Source organism: Passer montanus, unplaced genomic scaffold (assembly GCF_014805655.1).
Source record: "Passer montanus isolate IOZ18808 unplaced genomic scaffold, ASM1480565v1 scaffold47, whole genome shotgun sequence".
In the NCBI taxonomy this organism is placed as follows: Eukaryota; Metazoa; Chordata; class Aves; order Passeriformes; family Passeridae; genus Passer; species Passer montanus.
Window position 1 is genome coordinate 2,457,026 of NW_024369596.1, and position 17,508 is coordinate 2,474,533.

The 17,508-nt window shown below is 51.3% G+C and overlaps 1 protein-coding gene across 2 annotated transcripts in view; it reads left to right on the forward strand.

Annotated features, from left to right (window-relative positions):
• The first annotated feature begins 10,517 nt into the window (after positions 1 to 10,517).
• The window catches only part of GRIK4 (glutamate ionotropic receptor kainate type subunit 4), a 185,739-nt gene continuing 178,748 nt past the window's right edge, over positions 10,518 to 17,508 (forward strand). For both annotated transcript variants that reach the window (XM_039722070.1, XM_039722071.1), the window contains exon 1: positions 10,518 to 10,938. The gene's annotated coding sequence lies outside the window, so the exon portion shown is untranslated. The remainder of the gene's footprint in view (positions 10,939 to 17,508) is intronic.

Here is a 17,508-nt window from a genome sequence, read left to right on the forward strand (position 1 = left end):
GATCAGGTTGTATGTTTCTGGAATTAAATATTGGTCACTTAAAAAAAAAAAAAAGAAATCTGTTTTCAGGACCTGGGAAATAGAAAATTTAAGCGTTTCAAATATCATTAAATAAGCTTAAAGGAAAATGAGCTTTGTCTGGTGGATTTTTTGGGGTGGTTTGGCTGGAATTCCTGGAGTGTTTAAAGGACAAATGATGGCAAAGGAAATTTTCCTTGGGGCCGATGAATTTTTCCAGAGATTGAAGTACCTTGATTGTATTTTTGCTGCTCAGAGTTAATGAATTATTAATTAATTAAGTAATTAATTGACAGAGCGCCCACTGCAGGGAAAGAAATCCCCCCTTGCTCCAAGCTGAGCTGACCCTTCAGGAATTCCCTGCAGGAATTGGAGCCTTGGTGTCCTGCACACGGGGCCCTCCTGGGATTGGAAAGGGAATTTCTGCCCTTTTGGAGGAATTTCTGCCTTTTTGAAGGAATTTCTGCCCTTTTGAAGGAATTTCTGCCCTTTTGAAGGAATTTCTGCTGGCCCTGGCCACAGGCAGCCATTTAATGAGTTCTGGAGAAGTTCAGAGGAGCTTCTCTGGCTGAGCTGATGTTGGGACACTTCAGCCTGAGCAGGGAGTTCTGCTCCCAATCCCAGATAATTTCTGGGTTATTTTCCTTTTAAATCCAACCAGAGCCATTATTCAGGTCAATTAATTGATTAATCCTGTTAATTTGTTGTTACTTTTTAAAGGGAATTTGTTCTGAAGGTTGGGAGTCATCTCTACAACCCTTCCCTGTGATGTTTCACCTCAGCATCCTACAAATATTTATTTGCATCCCCATTTTCCTGCTGGATCTTTTTCCCTCCGCTGGGACCGACCCAGAACTGTAAAAGAGAAGTGAAATTAAAACTCAGCTGTTGAGGAACCTGTGCATTTTGGAACAGGGAACATCTGTGCTCAGAGTTTGGTGATTTCTGAGCTGAGGCTGCTCTCCCTGAATCCCTGCCTTTAGTGACATTTTTGTCTTCACCTTCCCTGGAAGGTGATGATTCCTGACAAACTGGCAAAAATAAATGAACTAACAACCACACCAAAATAGAAAACAAATCTGCTTTATTCCTAAAAACTTGGGAGCTTTTCCTTTTTTTTTATTTTCCCTTCCCTGTCTGCATTATGAACATGAAGCTCCTTGAGAGATTTCTTTATTACTTTATTATAATTGGTAATCTGAGCTCTATTACACTTTCCTAATGATGCTCTTCGTGTTTTGCCTATTTAAATGTTATTTTATATATTCCCTTTACTGCCTTGCTGTAAATAAATGATTCAAAGACTCAGCAGCTCGGAGAAATCCAGCTGGGGGTGGGGAGAGCTGGGCTGCAGTTTTGGGGTTCTTCCACACCCACAATCCTGGGATTCATCTCTCCACAGGCAGGGGAGACACGAGGGGGATTCAGGGAGTGGTTGCAGGTGGGGTTTGGGTCATTTTTGGGTAATTTTGGGTCATTTTTTGGGTCATTTTGAGTCATTTTGGGGTTATAGGAGCTTTAAGGTCCCTTCCAACCCAAACCATTCCATGATCCAGGGGGTTCTCTGGGTGGCACTCTGTCCATCCACCTCCCTAAATGATGAAAAATAACTGTTTAATCCATTTTTTCTCTCAGCAAAGATCCCTTTGGTATTTGCTGAAAAAACCCATAATTTCCCCTTTTTTTGTCAACTCCTCAATGGATTTTAGGTTTTGTTCTTTCAAAATATTGATGGGAGGTTGGTGTAGGATGGAATTTGTCCAGTCCCTGGCACGAGTTCTTTGCCAGTTGGGCTGAGCATTTTGGGGGGAAATATTTCCCATCAGAGCCGGGCCCAGCACTCCCAGAATGGAAAAAAAAAAAATAAATTTGGATGTTTCCTTCAAAGTGTGATCCAAAATTAAATAGGAAAGAGCCTGGGGTTAACACTGAGCATATGCCTGGGTTAAAATGTTGGTTTGAGAAATGTTCCAACATTTTTAGACACCTGTTATTATTATTAATATTAAAAATTATATGTAAAATTTATATATATATATATTAAAAATACTATTATAAAAGGAGGATATGGGGAGTTTTTAGAAGGAGCCCAAAAGTTTTGATGCCACTTTCAGCTCCACCCTGGTGAGGTCAGGCAGTGAAAATAAAAGCTTTGTGAGGGGTTTCAGAGCTTTTCTGCACATTGGTGTCCAGCCCCATTCACTGATTTCATCACTTCTGGAAAATCATCCTGAGAAAAAGAAATTGGGAAGGAGAGGAAATGGCCTTGAGTTGTTCCAGGTGAGATTGAAGTTGGGTATTTCTGATCTTTCTCCATGGCAAGGGAGGTCAGGCAGTGGAGCAGGGCAGTGGTGGGGTCAGCATCCCTGGGAATGTCAAACCCTGGGGATGTGGCACTTTGGTGCTGCCATTGTGGCTGATGGGTTGTTATTATCATTTACTGATCTTAAAGGGCTTTTCCAACCTTAAAAATTCCATTATTCCATCCCAGTGCATTTCTTGCTTGAGTCCTCCTGCATTTCTCCCTATCCCAAACCAAAAATCCACCAGCACTTCCTTTAATCAGGAAAATGTTGTGGTTTTTTGTTTGGTTTTTTTTTTTTTTTTCCCCTTCTTCCTCAGCTGCTGGGAGTTTACAGCTGCAAATCATCGAGCTGGGCTTTTGGCAGAATGAAACCCCCAAAATATCCCAGCCTCTTCCTTTCTTGCAGCAGTTTGTTTGTTTCCAGATGTCTGCAGCTTATTCAGCGTGGAGCATCTCCCCTGATCAATATTTTAACCTCCTTGTTGATATTTACTCAGTGCTGCTGAATAAACTCCGTGGAGTGCAGCTCCAGAGTGAATCTCCATTTCTCTCAGCTCTCCGGAGCTTTGGCAATAATTTGCATGATCCGGGGTTATTGTTATGCTGGGATATTAATGAGCACATCTCCCTCCCTTCTGTCTCTCCAAAATTCAATTCAGAGCCCACTTCTGGTGCTGAAACAACTTCTCAGCCCTGAATTAGCACAGAGAGGAGAGAGCTTTGTGCTTTTCTTTTGTCAGCTCGCTTTGAAAAAACCCTTTTCTCTCCAGTTCTATAACGATGGGTTTGATGCAGCTCCAGCTGCTTGGGCCTTGTGATGAGGAGGAGATTAAACCCTCCTTGGTGGCATTTTGAAATCCTTCTACCATCTTTCAAAACTCTTAAATTTAACCCCATTTCTCTGGCTCTTCACCACAAACACTCCAGAACTGTCCCATGTTTCCCCTGTGCCTGCCCTTAACCTGTTCTTTCACCTCCAAATACTGATTTTTTTTTTTTTCTTATTTGGTTTTTTGGATTAAATGGGCTCACTACCTTTCAGAAGCCCCCCTGAACAATTCATCACCATCATTTTGGGGCGTGCATGCAGCAGAAGTCAAATAGCCTCGATTGCAGCTTCTATTGAACTCATCTTTTCTCCTCTGCAATTTCTTCATTGTGCCATAATAAAGCTGCCCCTGTCACTGCTCAGCTCTGCCTCATCCGTCTCCCTCTGCGAGATGGGAGCTGAGGGAAAACGCTCTGCTGAGGCTGGACTGGATCAGTCCCACTCAGAACCTGGAAAAAATTCTCCCCCCCAAATAAACCAAGTAGTTTTTTCCTGCTGGAAATGCTGTGACACCCCCCAGGCGCAGCAGTGGCCGTGGATGTCCACCAGGAACAGCAAATTACTCCAGCCTTGGTTTCTCCTTCTCAGCAAACCAAATTCTCTGATTTAGGCACCAATTTCTGCCCCAAAATCCAGGCAGCAGCGTGGTCTCTGCTCCAGCTTCTCCTCCAGGGCTCCATGTTTGGAATTCCCTTACAAAACTCAGGGCTTGGGCTCTCAGCAGGTCCAAATCTCCCTGGTCAGGTGCTCATTCCCCTAGGACTGAGCCCAGCCTTTTCTCCTCCTTTCCTTTCCTTTCCTTTCCTTTCCTTTCCTTTCCTTTCCATGGAATTATGAGAGCTGGAACTCTCCATGGAATTACCAGGGCTCCATGCTTGGAATTTCCTTTACAAAATTTGGGGTTTGGGCTCTCAGCAGATCCAAATCTCCCTGTTCAGGTCCCCTAGGACTGAGTCTTCCTTTCACTGCCTTCCTTTCCTCACTCTCCATGGAATTCTGAGAGCAGGAACTCTCCATGGAATTCTGAAAGCTGGAATTCTGAAAGCTGAAACTCTCCATGGAATTCTGAGAGCAGGAACTCTCCATGGAATTCTGAGAGCTGGAATTCTGAGAGCTGGAACTCTCCATGGAATTCTGAGAGCTGGAAAATGCCGTGCCCTGTGCTGATGGGAAAAGTCAGCCCTGCAGTTCTCCAGGGATTAAAGCTGCCTCTACCACTCTGACCCTGCCTGGAAAATAAAGGTTTTATAAAATGGTGGAGATTTTAAGGTGAATTTGCCCCAAAATCACAGCCAGGGCTGGAATTCCCTGAACCTGTTGCACAAATGGGAGGTGTCCTCCTGAGTCCTTGTCCCAACCTGCCCATGACTCATTTCATTCTTCGTTCCTCCCTTCTCTTAATCATTCCTCACTTGAAAGTCTCTTCATCTTTTGTCTCTTCATCTTTTGTTTTCCCCACATTTCAAAGAGAGGTTGGGTTTTGGTTGGATTTTTTTCCCCTGCCTGGATTAAATGACTGCTTTCCTTTCTCTTTGGGGTGTGAATGGAATGCACAGAGGAGAAAACATCCTTTGATGCAGTAATTATGAGGAGGGGAATGAAAAAAGGGAGCAAGGGGAAGTGTGACAGGCTGGAAATGATCAGTCCAACATTTATGATTGTCTGAGGGGATGGATCCTGTGGCAGCTGAGATGCTCTGTGTGACCTCCATGAGATCCTGTCACTGCTGCCACGCTCTGTTCCCTGTCCCTGAAGTGGCAAAAATCCCAAATTCCTTAAATATTGCACCTTCTTTAAGAGCTCTGATCATCCAGGGTTCTCTCACTGTGTGTGCAGCACCTGAGAGGGGGTGGGATCCATTTCTGGGAAGCTTCAGGCACTAAAATCCCCATTCCCACGTGCATTTCTGGGATGAGGTGGCAGCTCCCAAATGGGCAGTCGGGGTGTGGAGCAGCCTCTTCAGCTGGGCCCAGGAATATCCTCCCAAATCCTGCACCAGGGTTTGGCAGATGCCACTCCTGCCTCCCCAGCTCGTTGAAATTCACACACATTTTCCTTTTTGCATGGAAGACAAGGCAAACAAACTGTTCCACATAATGTTCCTTATTTATCTAACTCATCCTACCAACTTCTTGGAGCTATCTAAATATATATTTATAATTAGCTGGGCTTTTTTATATAACTACCACAGGCTACTTGCTCCTCTCACTGCTTCCTTCAGAGCAGCTCTTATCTATAAAATTATCTCATTTGGATGTCTTCTATTACCAATAAAAGCTTGTTATGAACCTGGGTGAAAAAAAAATCACACCCATAATAGATTTATTCTTTGTGTCTCAGTCAAATCTTGACTTTCAGTGCCTTTTATCCCCTGAAATCTCTCAGCTCTGCCTGAATTGGACTTTTTTTTTTTTGGCAGTGGGGCTGTTATTTACTGTTCTGCTGAAATACAGCCACCTATGAAGATAAATGTAGCAGTTTTTTTAAATGATTCACTGCTCACCTCCACGTCAGTTTGAGATCAGAGCCCCTCTCCGTGCACTGACAGGGAAAAGGGAATTTAATTGCTTGGATAAATAACCCGCTATGAGGGAAGCAGTGGGCACTGCTGGGGGCTCTTTGTTCCGGATGTCTGGAGCTGGAGGTGTGGGATTATTCCCAGAAAAACCAGCCTGGAGTTTGGGGAATATTGGGGCAGATTCATCCATGTGCAGCAGCACAGGATTTCCTGCACCCTCCTGGCAAAGCTGCTGCTGGGGAAAGGGTTTGGGGCTGGATTTAGACCTCAAAATGTGTTTGGGGCTGGATTTAAGCCTCAAAATCTGTTTGGGGCTGGATTGAGGCCCTGGGGCTGGATTGAGACCCTAAAGTGTATTTAGGGATGGATTAAGTCCCCAAATCATGTTTGGATCTGGATTGAGGCCTCAAAAGGTCTTTGTGACTGGATGCAGACAACATAAAATATTTGGGTCTGAATTGAGACCCCATAAAGTGTTTGGGTCTGAATTGAGATCCCATAAAGTGTTTGGGTCTAAATTGAGACCCCAAAATGTGTTTGGGTGTGGATTGCGACCCTGGGTCTGGATTGAGACCCTGGACTGTATTTGGGTCTGGATTGTGATCTCAAAGAATATTTGAATCTGGACTGAGACCCCATAAAATGTTTGGGTCTGGATTGAGACCCTGGACTGTATTTGGGTCTGGATTGTGATCCCAAATCGTGTTTGAGTCTGGACTGAGACCCCAAAAAGTGTTTGAATCTGGACTGAGACCCCATAAAATGTTTGGGTCTGGACTGAGACCCTGTTGGGTCTGGATTGTGACACCAAAAATGTTTGAGTCTGGATTGAGACCCCAAAGTGTCTTTGGGTCTGGATTGTGACCCTGAGTCTGGATTGAGACCCTGGACTGTATTTGGATCTGGATCGTGACCCCAAAGAATGTTTGTGTCTGCCCTGAGACCCCAAAGCAGGTTGGGGTGTGCCCTGGTCCCAGGCCTTTGTGCTCTCTCTGGGACAATGAGCTCCATTTCCCTCCCCTGTGCCTGGGTGACCTCAGGGGACACCCCTGGGCAGGAGCACCCTGGGCTGGCTGGGGGTGTCACTACAGGACACAAAATAAAACTACACACACACGCTGGAACCTCCAAGGTAAAAAGAAGAGAAGTTTATTTTCTGACTCCAGAATTTACAGATTTCCAGAGGTGACAGTGGATTGGAGGGTGGCAGTGCCACCTCACCAATGACACTGGACAAACCAACAGCCCATCACATTCCTCCTCCTCCAGAGAAGCATGTAAAATAATGATTATTTACATAAAACCGTGTGAGGAAATTCGTCAGAATAATGTAAACATCAGGAGGCTTAGAAGAACAGGGTGACAGGGGGGGAGCAGAGCCCTGCCCTGAGCACCCCCGAGGGCTTTTGGAATCCTCAGCACCTCCTCCCTGCCTGAGTGCCCTGAGCGTGAGTGGGATCCCACCCCCTCCGTAACACTTGGATTTGCAGCCTCACACCAACAACAGCTCCTTCCCCAAACAGGATTTTCTAGGTCACCAAACCCTCCAGCTTTGGCAGGGAACTGTGTCACATCACCTCATTCATAAAATGACCAAACTCTATTTTAAACCTCGCTGGGTGCCTTCCCTCCCCCTCCTCTCCCCACGTAACACTTCCCAGCAGAAGGCACTGTGGAAACCTCTCTCCTGTGTTGGAATCCTGGATTTTTTTTCCCCCACCCCAAAACCAAACCAGATTTCTTTGCAGGCAGTTTCTGGAGCTGTCTCCTCTGGATTCCTGCTGTTGGCTCACCCTGTTGGCTGCCAGGGTGCTCTAACTTGTGAGTCTGCTCTGATTTATGCCATAACATGGAGATTCTGGAGAAATTCTGCGTTTCCAGGTCTTCAGTTGAGGCTCCAGTAATTGCATGAAGGACTCAGGGCATGGCAGAGATGGATCTGAACCACACAAAAAATCTCTAAAAGAGAGTGGGGTGCTGGCACAAGGAAGGAGCTGTGAGGAAGATGCAGAATCCACCTGGATCAAGGTGGATGGGGGTGCCCTGCCTGGCCCAGGCGTGCTCAGAGCTGAGGTGAGAGGTGAGATCTGCCCAGCTCCCACTGCTGGAGGTGGCACAGAGGCTGCTCTGGGTCCAGGAGAAATCCCAGCCCTGTCAGCCAAACCTCTGCTCAGCCAGGCAGGGCTGAACCTGGACCTGCAGGGCCACTGTCGTTAATTAGCAGCCCAGATGAGGGGAATGCTCATCAATTCCAGGAATAATAAATGCTGGGAATGGCCTGATGGGCAGGGACACTGGGACAAAGGGATCTGTCACAAAGCCACTGACTTGTAGCTGTTGTCCTGAGGGAAATGATGTGTAAAAGGGATGAGCTCAAACACCCCATGCCTGTTACCTGTGTATCTCATGAGTAATTTGTCTCCGAGGCAGAGGCGTTTTATTTTTCTCCTGTGAAGCTGATTCTTTTCCTCCAGCTTATTTCTTCTCAGCAGGAGGGGAAGATGAATTTCTGTCAAATAATAGTTCATTGCTCTTAATGCAAGAGTCCAATTAATTGATGGTTTAAAAGCTTTGCTTTCCTGGCCATGACAAACAAACAGAAGCAGGAGGACAGGACTGCAGCACTGCAGGCAGGGGGATCAGGATCCTGTCTGGCCTTTCCCAGCCTCACACACGGATGGCTCTGTCCCAGTGCTGCCTGATGCCTTTTCCCAGCCTGGGCTGGGCACCAGGAGGAGGTTAAGCTTTAATGTGAAGGTTTCAGCAGCTGGGAGCAAAAATATCTCATTTATGTCCTTCTCAGGAGGGGAAAAGGAGGGAAACTCGGGGTGATGGCAGGGAGACCCAAAGCAGCTGAGGATTTGGGACGTGTGGGGAGCAAGCACAGCTTTCCCAAACCCAGCTGTCCCAGTCAGAGGTGTTTAGTCTGGGCTTAAAGCTGCTCACTGCTGGAAGCAGTGGTCCTTGCCCTCCCTGCTCAGCGCCCTCCATCCCAGGTTCTTGTGCTGCCTCCATCCTTGGAATCACCAAACCCCAGAACAGGCTGAGCTGGAGGCACCCACCAGGATCACCCAGTGCAGCTCCTGCCCTGCTCAGACACCCCAAATCCCACCCTGGGCACCCCTGGCAGCGCTGTCCAACCCCTCCTGGAGCTCTGCCAGCCTCGGGGCCGTGCCCATTCCCTGGCGAGCCTGGGCAGTGCCGGCAGCCTCTGTGGGAAGAACCTTTCCCTGAGATCCACCCCAAACCTCCCCTGACACAGCTCGGTGCCCCATCCTCTCTGCATCCTGCCTGGCCCTCCTTCCATCCTTAGCGTCCTGTTCTCCCTGCCTCTCTCCATCCTGTCCAGCCCTCCGTTCATCCCGGCTCCGTTGATTTCCCTGCATCCTCCCATCCTGCCTGGTCCTCTTTCCATCCTTAGCCCCCTGCTCTCCCTGCATCCCCTGATCCATCCCACTAGCCTGCTCTCCCCGCATCCCTTCATCTCACCCTGCTCTCCTCTCATCCCTCCATCCATCCCGGGTCCCCCGCTCTCCTCTCATCCCTCCATCCATCCCGGGTCCCCCGCTCTCCTCTCATCCCTCCATCCATCCCGGATCCCCCGTTCTCCTCTCATCCCTCCATCCATCCCGGATCCCCCGTTCTCTTCTCATCCCTCCATCCATCCCGGATCCCCCGCTCTCCTCTCATCCCTCCATCCATCCCGCATCCCCCGCTCTCCTCTCATCCCTCCATCCATCCCGGATCCCCCGTTCTCCTCTCATCCCTCTCATCCCTCCATCTCGCCCCGCTCTCCCGCATCCCCCCGCCCCGGATCCCGCTCGCTCGCAGCCCCGCCGTGCCGGGGGGGTCCCCGCCGCCGCCCGGCGGTCCCGGTGCCCCGGCAGCGCCCCCCGCCCCCTGCAGTTCCCGCGGCCGCCGCCGGGGACCCGCGGCCGCCGCTGCCGGAGCGGGGCCGGAGCAGCCGCGGGCACGGCTCCCCCGGGACCCCCGCGGGATGCTCGGCGCGGCCGCTGCTGAGCCGCGGGGCCGGGAGCGCTCGGAGCCGCGGGGCCGCCGCTCGCTGGCTGCCGGCGGTGCCCCTGGCTGGCACTCGGTGTCCCCCCCATCCCCGGCCACATCCAGCCCTCCCCGGCCACATCCAGCCCTCCCCGGCCACATTCATGCCCCCCCGGCCACAGCCGGTGCCCCCCGACCGCCTCCTGCACTCGCTGAAGGACTTTGGGACCAGCCCTTTGCGGTGTTCTAGCGCACCAAGAGTTGAAAAACGCCACGCTCGGGCTCTGAGCGGAGCTGAAGTTCAAAGAGCGCGGGGAGGGGGCACTCGGTGCGGCTCCAAGTCGCGCGGATCCGCCGGGAGCGGCTGCCGGGTGCGGGAGCAGGGAGGGATGCTGAGGGATGCTGCCCGCGGGCGCGGGGCTCGCTGTGCCGGCGTGCCACGCTCGGAGGCGGCGAGGAAAACGCTCTCCAACTCGCATTCTGTCAGGCTGTGGATGGGGGAGGAAAGGGTCGTTGTTGTGGAAGGCGTTTGTGCGGAGTTGAGCTGGGGAATAATCGGCGCTGGGACCGCGGAGGTGCCGGCTGTGTGCGCAGACGTGCGCGGCTGGGCTGGCACTCTCCGCTGCTGAACCGGCAGCGCCGAGCCCGGGGAAAACTCCGTGCAGAAACCTCTTCCTAGGCCCAACTTTATCCCGGCTGATTTATGCCCAAACTCCGCTTCAGCTGCGGCTCTGCGTAGGTGCGAGATGCTGCAAGCGCTGCCCGGCTCTCGCCATCCATCGGGCCGGAATCTTTGGCCGGCTGGGATTGACACGGCGGGGTTGTGGCCCCGGGGGGGTTAACCGGACCCTCGTGGGGGTGGCTTTGTGGCCACACGCGTGTCCTTCGAGGGGAGGTGCTGCTGGCCGGAGCACCCGGCGCCTCCCCGGGGACCAGCCGGGGATGCTGAGGGACGGCTCGGCTCGCTCTGCCACCGCATCCCGGCCGCTCTGACGGGGCTCCAGCATCCCTCACCCCCCCCGGAGATCCCCCCAAGGAGGAGGCAGCCCCTCTGTGCCGGCGAGGCGAGGCAGCCTTTCCTCCGGCAGCCACATCCCGGCTGGATGTGAGCGCTGCAGGCAGCCGGGGGCAGAGCCCTCCCCGCCTCCCCGGGCAGCGACTCGGAGCCTACGGCATCGGAGAGAGCCGGGAGCATCCCCCAGGAGCCTGACAGCACCGGCAGCCGCCTCTGCCGCCGGCTCCTGGGTGCTCAGCCGTGTGTGCCCGCAGGTAGGAGGGGGATGCGGCCGCGCTGGGGCTTCCCTGCCGTGCTTTTCTCGAGTCGTGCATCCCAGAGGGGGAGAAACGATCCGCAGTGAGGCTCCCACCGCGCCAAGGCGTGTTGAAAGTGTCTCGATGCAAGCCTGCCTCGGCATTGATGTGTCTGAGGCTGGCGATTGGAAGGGAACAAGTCTGCGTGCAGAAATCGATGGTGAGAGGCAGAACCTGCCCCTCTCGGTTTCCATTGCAGGGTTGGCCTGACGAGCAGAGACAGAAGTTGGGAAAGTTGCTGCGTGGCTCTCTGTGGTTCGCAGGTGGTGCTTTCCCCTGCACCTGGCAGGAATTGATACCCCGGGATGAGACAGCTGGAATTTTGGGGAAAGGGGAGCTGCTGACAGGCTGTGCCGAGCAGAGAGTGGCAGCGCAGGGAAGGAGAATGCTCTTTTAAAAAATTACCTTTAAATGGTTATTTCTCTTAAACCCTATGTGATCTGGCTCCTGTGTGGGGGGAACAGGCTGCCTGGGGAAAGTGAACCCCAAAATGAAGGGTTTTGTCCCAAAATCTTGGCATAAAGACATGAACATCCCCTTGAAAAGATTGGTTTTTAGTGGCTGACTTGGAGCAGCTGCCTGCAGCTTCCACAGGCACGGAGATGCTGCTGCAAGTTTCGTGCTGGAGATTTCTTTTGCAAGCTGTGCAAGGAAAATCAGCCAAGGAGTCATGTGGGCTGGCAGAGGTCTGGGTACCTCGGTGCCAAGGAGCACTCGGCAGTCTGGGGGTGAGGGGGGCAGGATTTGAGGGAGCTGGGCTTCTCCTCAAAGGAGCAGCGAGGCAAGGCAGGGGCAGGGCTGCCTGCAAAGTGTCCTGGAAGCTTCAGTGTGCCAGGAAATCTCATCTGTGCATGCTCACAGTGGTGCCTCTGCTTGGAGGAGAAGCAGAGAGAGAACTTCCAACTCACCCAGGAGCTGGGAGGATGCTCAGCTAAACCCTGGGGAATTCTGCTGGGAAAGTACCTGGCTGTGGTGGGGGATCAGATTCCTGCTGCTCCTGGCTCCTGCTCATGGTTTTCCATGTGGAACAGGGCCAGGGGAAAGGCTTGGCTGGAGGAGAGGCTGGGTGTTTGCACTGGGTGGGTGCAAGGAAAAGGTTCTGAGGTCAGCAGGGGAAGGAGGAAGAGCAGAGGAGAGGAGGAGGAAGAGCTGACACAAGAGATGAAGGAGCTGATACATCCCTGGGCCAGACAAGCAGAGGAGAACCCTCTCCTCCAAGAAATTTCATTTTTTTGAAGGCAATTTAAGCTTTATTCTGGTTTTGCTCAGCACTCAGCATGTGCAGACAGTCGATGTCTTGCCCTTTTTAAAGGCTTGCTGATGTTCCTGAGGTGTGGATATTGATTTTCACTGACTTTAGGGAGAGATCTTTGTGGGCAGCACTTGTTGGGGTCAGATTTTATTTATTTTTCATGCTTCTGGCAGGCAGAAGGCAAGACAGAAGTTCTGCAAGCTTCCTCAGAAATGCTTTTTGTTCTGGGGCAAGAGGTTTCCAAGGCAGCACGTAAAAGGTGAGGAATCTGTTAAAACAAGGCACCTCTTGCTGTGTGTGAACAGGAGGAGCAGCGAAATTGTGCTGAGCAGGATGAGAACAGCTTGGAGGGTGTTGCTTACACCTGAGGGAGGAATCACTGGGGTATCATCAGCTCCACGAGGAAAAAATTGTCCAGAAAGGAGATTGTGGGATTGCTGGAGCTGTGCCTGTGCACAGGAGGGTGGAAACCCCACTTTGTCACCTCAGGGCAGCCACTGACGCTGTCCTGGGGTCCCTGAGAGGAAAAATGGGGGGCTTGGAGAGACGAAAGAAGGTGTAAAACCTGCGAGGAGGTCATGGAGCAGTTTTAAAGATCCACATCATAACTTCCTTTGTGGGATGGAGCCTGCAGAGAGAATGTGGTGGTAACACAGAGGGATTTTTGTGGTTGTCCTGGTGCCTCTGGAAGATTTGGTTTTGTAATGGATGTGGGGCTTGGTTGTGATGAAAGAGGAGGAAAATGCAGTGAGGAGCAGACTGGAGATGCCCAGAGTGGTTTGAGTTGGAAGGGAACTTCAGGCTCATCTCATTCCATGGACAGGGACACCTTCCAGAGGATAAAGCAGGATCGTTCCCATGCTGGTGACAGGGACAGAGCTGGCAGCGCCTGCCTGAGGGGAATGAGCAGTGACTGGATTGTTCAAAGAGGGAGAAACGCACCCAAAGTGCTCCAAATCAGTAGATCTGGGATAAATCAGGTGTAAAAGAGCAGTAGGTGTAAACATAAAGGGGAAGACACCTCTTCCTCCTCCTCCTCCTCCTCCCTGGCCATTTCCAAGGCAGGAGCCCCAGCGGGCAGAGGGAGCTGATGGATGCAGCAGGAATTTTTGCCTGTACAGAAACCAAACCTGAGGAAGAGCTGGGATATCAGATAACTGAGTTTTTTCTTCTGTGCCTGCTGGGACGGCCTAATTATCCCTCAAATACTTGGATGGTCCATCCCTGGGGGTCAAATCACCACCGTTTATATGCAGAGGATGGCTGCCCAGTAGGGAAGCCTTCCTTCCTAAGGCTGAGGAAATAAGAGTTCAACATCTTCCAACGGGCCTAATTTATTTGGATATTTCATTAAATCCACCCAAAAGAGACTATTTTAGGAAATAAATAGCAGAATGTGGGCAATAAATAGCTGTGGGATAAGGGGCAGAGTTCAGTGCTGGCTTTCTTAGTTAAGCTGCAGAAAATAGAAGTGTAATGGCCGAGTGCTGATGGGAGCATAGATATGTGATTATGTGAGGGTTCCTCACACTGAGGCTGGGCTTATTTATTATCTCTAATGATTTGGAGGTGGAAATGGATCAGAGCTGGGTTAGGGAGAGTGAATATGCCAATGGGAAGGGGCTGCTTTTGCAGGAGTTAAGAGGGATCAGAGCGTGCGGCGGTTCGGCCGCTGCAGCAGCAGTTGGTGTAACTCAGCTTTGAGCATGTGAAAAAAAGGGAAAACCTGAGTGACTCCTTCCCTGATAGCAAATCCTGGGTGATTCTGTGGGATTCCAGCAGGAGAAGGTGCAGGGACACGAGGAGTTGGTGTGGTTGGTGTGCAGCTGAGGAGGGCCCGGGGCTGTGTGGATGAGCTGCAGGTGCTGGGGAGCCCCAGGAGATGCTCTGCTGGACAAACAGGGCTCTCCCCATCTCTGTGTGGTTCAGAGAGGGCTCTGCAGTGACGTCTGCTCTTCCCAAAGCCCCCCAGCCCGGGGATTTGCTGCTGCTGGAGCAGGGGCTCTGGTGTCTGGGCTGTGCCAGCATCCTCCTGGATTTGCTGCCGTGGAATCAATCCAGGGGAGCTCTGCTGAGCCCCAACCTCCTGGTGGGGCCATCCCCTGGAATTCCCGAGGGGGCAGGTGATGGCTCAGGGATGAAGGAGCTGAGATCAGGGCTGATTTCCCCCAGGTGCCTCCATCCCAGTTCCATGGGGATGTTCTGTGTTTGAAATTCAGCTTTGGAGAGCTCTGTGGTGTCTTGGTGCTGGGAGGGGGATTGGAGAGCCCAGAGGGTTCTGCTGCTGCTGGATTGCTCCTCCCTGAGGCAGCTCTCACCCCCATACCCACATTTATTCCTTGTCCCCATCGCACGTGAGCAGCTCTGTAACAAAATACCCACGCAGTGCCTCACCTGCTGAGCCATCCAGGGGATTTTCATCTCTGCTGAGATCTCCTGCCTTCAAAGTCTGCAGAATTCATTTGCATCCTTCATGAGGGAGACAGCCAGGCACAGCATTTTGTATTTTTTTTTTCCTCCCCCTGCTTCCCCACTGCCTTTTCAGTTTGTTTGTTTGGTGAGCTCAGCATCAGCACGATGATGTGGAAATAAAGCAAAGGAGCTTCCTCTTGGCCTCCCTGCATATGCATAAATGGGAGACATAGATCATGCTGGCAATCCCCAGCCAGGCTCCAGTTAATGGAAATTCTCCTGTGACCTTACAAACCCCTCTTTGCCAGGGTTTATAATGAGTCTGCAAAAATCCGTGCAGGGCACAAACAAGTCATCTGAGGTCTCAGACCCCGTGAGCAGAGAGCCATAATAAAACACTAATTTCCCACCCACTCAGGCATGTGCTCGGCTCCTTAAAGGGTTTGCTATTTTTAAAAAGCAGCTTTTTCACCTTTTTGGGGACTGTTACGATGTGTTTGTCGGGGAGGAGGAGAAGAACAGGGGGGAACAGCTCTGCCTGAGCTGTGTGACACCTGGGAGCATCCCTGGGTCCTTGCCTGGCTCTTGCTGGAGCAGTTTCAGGTCAGGAACCTGGCTGTGTGCTCACACCTCAGCTGCTGCAGCAGAAAACCAGCTTCCCTTGCCTCTGCCCCCTCTCCCCACAGCCGAGCCTGGCCACAGAGATCATCTCAGGAGGGGATGGATTCCTGAACACCCCTTGTTCAGCCCTGACCTTTGTGTAAACCTCCTGCTCAAACCACAGAGCCTCAGCTCGGTGCTTTTTGAAGGAACGTGGTGCTTTGATGCTGAGGGGTTGTTTGATGGCTCTGTCCCTGCTCGGAGGCACGGGGACTGCGGGGCTCCTTGTCACTGCTGCTGGAGGCTCTGGTGGGACCCACGCCGGGCAGCTTGTCCTTTCTAGGCTGTGATCAAGCAGCAAATTGCTGCTGTGGCTGAGAGAGTTGCTCTAAACGTGGCTTGGTTTGGGGGAAGTGCCTGAGCCAGGGGCTGCAAACTCAGCTCATGGCTGATCTGGACACTCTTACATGTGCCAAAACTGCTTTTTTTCCACCCCAAAAAAGAGATTAATCAAAGAATCTCTCCCTCTACCCACACTGGTTGTTTGCCTGTGCTGCTTTCTTGTTTGCTCTCTGCTTATTTCCCGTTTCCTGCTCCACCTCCTGAGTGCTGTTCAGGGCTGTGTGTGCAGCTCTGGCCATCACATCTCTTTTTTAGCCCGAGAAACGTTTGGGGCAGAGCCTGTGCTGATGCTCACCGAGCAGCTGGTCCTCTCCAGGTCCCATTCATCACTGTCTCTCACTTTGCATTATTGTTCACACCGAGGGAAAGTGGGTGTGAAGCTGGAATAATAATGTTTCACACTTGCTTTGCAGTGGGTTTGATACCCAACAGCATTTGAACCGATCACAAAAGGCACGGAGCAGTGGAGGGCTGGGAGATGGAAGCTGACAAATAACAAGTTAATTACCTTCAGTGAGGAAATGACCACTGTGCTTTGCATCACACTCATGATAAACTGAAAATCAAGATGGGGTTTTAAAATCGAGATGGGATTTTAAATTCAAGATGGGGTTTTTAAATCAAGATGGGGTTTTTAAATTCTGGCCTAACAGATTAGAAGGAATCTGTAGGTGAGGGCAGAGCTCAGTGCAATGGTTCCCCCAGCTTCAACCTCATTCTTTCAAATGGAATTCCAGCAGGGATATTTTCCTGAACCTGCAGAGCACTGAAAACATCTCTTTAGTCCAATATTCCTCCCTCATTTCCAAAGGGATTGGGGGTTAAATGATGGACACTGATGCAGTTGTTTTAATGACATAAACATGGGAAGAATTGAATGCTCTGTGGAGTATCAGGGGTTTGGTGTTTGGGAATTGGGGTCTTTTGGCAGCTGGGCCTCCCAAGGGGCTCTCAGGAGATGTGGCTTCCAGTGATTTGGACTGACGTGCTTTTATTGTGTTCCTGCTAGCTGTTAAATAAGATTTAAGTCTCAGTCACCATTTAGTTCTTGAAGAACATCGCAGCCACCACAAGCGCAAACAAAACTGTCTGGATGCTTGTTTATGCAACAGATCATTAGAAAGTCTGTAGGAAAAAAACCTATTCTTGTCTGCTAGATAATTAATCTGCATTTTAAGAATTGTCTAAAGACATATTTGCAAGCCAGTCCATTGAGCTGCTGCTCATCTAGTCAATAATCCCATATTTAATAGTCCCTGAGAATGTATTTCCATAATGTGCTGTGAACAGTTGAGAAATCTGCATCTTTTTTTGTCTTAAGATGTCAGTGCTCGCACATTTTCTATGACAATTTTTTTTTTTTCCCCCCTGACTGTGGGTGAGAAGATCCAGCCATATGAACTCCCAACTGCTGGGGCTGGGGGCAGGGAGGAGGGGAAGGTGCTGGGAGCAGACCCCTGGGTGCAGATCCTGGATGAGTTTGCAGTTTCCAGCTGGCATCTGTCAGCCTGCAACGTGCTGGCAGCGCTGCCCAAAAGGCTCCTCGGGGCTGGGGGGAGTGGGGCCTGGGGCTTTCCCAGCTCCAAAAATCCCCCTGGAGTCAGGGAAGGGGGAGCATGGCTTGGGAAGGGGGGTCTGGCATGAGCGGTGCTGTGCCACGGGAGATGCCCTGGTGGGAATGCCGTGGTCCTGGTGGGAATGCCGTGGTCCTGGTGGGGTAAATTTGGTCCTGGCAGGAGCAGGGGTGTCCTGGCAGCGCTGGGATTGGGGTGCTGGAGTTGTTTGGCTGCCAGGATGGGGCTGTGCTGCAGCAGCACAAAGGCAGGGACTGTGGCTGTGCCTGGGCAGTGACTCCCCTCCTC